Source organism: Psammomys obesus, unplaced genomic scaffold (assembly GCF_907164565.1).
Source record: "Psammomys obesus unplaced genomic scaffold, mPsaObe1.curated_primary_1811, whole genome shotgun sequence".
Classification (NCBI taxonomy): Eukaryota; Metazoa; Chordata; class Mammalia; order Rodentia; family Muridae; genus Psammomys; species Psammomys obesus.
In genome coordinates, this window is record NW_026596069.1 from 28,429,790 (window position 1) to 28,431,792 (window position 2,003).

A 2,003-nucleotide genomic window follows, 5' to 3' on the forward strand; every position below is an offset into this window, starting at 1 on the left:
GTGTCTGTGTCTTATTATTTGTGATATCAGGTTAGATAATACTGCCATAATAACCATAGGACTAATAATAAACCTTACATAGCCCAACACCCGTTTTTTTTTTTTTTCTATTTATTTACTACAACAGAAGCATGATGTTAGCTACAGCCAGCTTTTGACCACCAAGTTATATGCTCAGCTACCATTGGGAGTAATGAGAAACAGAACAACAGGGGAATCAAGCAGAATGGAGGGATAGCAAATAACAGCAGGGGATGTAAAATAGAAAAAAAGAAAAAGGAAAGCTCTAAGAAAATGGATAAAATATTTTTTTTAGAACTAGTCTTAGTAGGAAAACAATAAAATAAAATAAATGACTGTGTAAAAATAAATTACACAGTCATTAAAAACATGCATCAAAACTATGCAATGTTGGTGATGAAGGAATTATATTAGCATATAAATATGCCACCAGATTGCTCAACTTGCATAAATTAGACAAACCTATAAATATCACCAATTAAGAAATCAAAGAAAAGTAAACAAAAAACCCAAGTGTATTTTTAAAGAACCCATTCTAACAAGGTAAGGATTAAGATAATATTGCTTGGGAATTTTATTGAAGTTTACAGAAGAAATAATATTAATTGTTGACAAAAGCTTTCAACAAGTAGAGATATAAAAATCTTTACATTCATTTTATAAGGGAAAGTATAACTACTACAGTGAGACCAGGTTGATACACTCAAACCCCAGAAAATATATTCTGTATCACTATGAATATGAGTATAAATCCTTCAAGTAATATTAACAAGTCAGATCAATAACATGAAGATTATAGTCCAATACCCAAAAGAAATGTATTTGTTGATTGGTTTATAATTGAGAAATTGGAAATGTAATATTTACTATTAATAGAAGAAAGAAAACAATGTTTATTTTAATAAGCACTTCACAAAATACCACAGTTATAATAAAAAAAAACTCTTAAGACACATAAGTTGATTTGGGAAATCTTTAATCTGATAAGCACTGATTTCTCAGCTACAAAACCTAAAGTAGTGTCCATAAAGTGCAAAGTAATCAACAGAACAGCATACCTTATATGCTGATTTGAAAAGACACAATTAACTAGGAGAATATCAGTTAAAAACACTTAATATCCATTAAAAACTTGTCTCTAGAAAGAATGTGGGTGCATCTGGTGTCCCATGTGTGCCAGTAGGTGCCAGAAAGAAGGGAAGCTATGTCTAGACTCAGAGTGCTGACCTATGACCATCTGAATGATTACTTGCCTAACATTCCCTGAAAAGGGGGGGGGGGCTGAAATTACAGTCTGGCACCAGGGTGCCCACACAGAGAGGTAGCCTGAGACAACCACCAGCTCAGCACCAGGCGGGCCCAGACAGGCTCCCAGGATGGGGACCAAGCATGAGATGATCAGCGGTCTTGCACAGCACAGGCCCAGCTGGCTACCAGGATTGGGAACAAGCAGACTAGACCCCTCCTGAGACTTAGAGTCCAGGGCAGAAGTGAGTCTGAGACTGACTACTCTTGCATAGGCCCACTTGGGCAGGCTGAGTAAGACATAAACCCACGATGACCACTAGTCTGGTGCCATGGGGTCTGACAGGGAGGTAGAATGAGATGATCCCCAGTCAGATGCTATGCAGGTCTCGGGTATCAGACTGTGCCCAGGATGACACCTTCCTCGTGCCTTAATGCACAAGGTAGGCATAGCACTGCTGAGATGAACCCAGACACTATGAGACTCTGGGTCCCCCTAAGAAAAGAAGGTAAGGCAGAAATGAAAGAGCAACAGAATGATATGGGCACAATGAAGAGAGGCAGAGTAGTAAAGAACAACTTGGTGTCTGATGATGCCACCTGAGACCATGGTGGGTCCTGGCCTGAGCTGTCACTGTGGGCCAATTCTGAATCTGTGGTCCTGCAGCATCAGGAGTCTGTTACCATCAAAGTTCAGGCAGATGCCTCTGGGCTGGGCTGCCTTCCAGGACATATTG

The 2,003-nt window shown here is 39.1% G+C and overlaps 1 non-coding gene across 1 annotated transcript; it reads left to right on the forward strand.

Annotated features, from left to right (window-relative positions):
• The first annotated feature begins 1,152 nt into the window (after positions 1-1,152).
• On the forward strand, positions 1,153-1,282 carry LOC129690261 (small nucleolar RNA SNORA17). Its single transcript, XR_008722265.1, has one exon. It is a non-coding gene; the product is annotated as a small nucleolar RNA SNORA17 (small nucleolar RNA).
• The last annotated feature ends 721 nt before the right edge of the window (positions 1,283-2,003 follow it).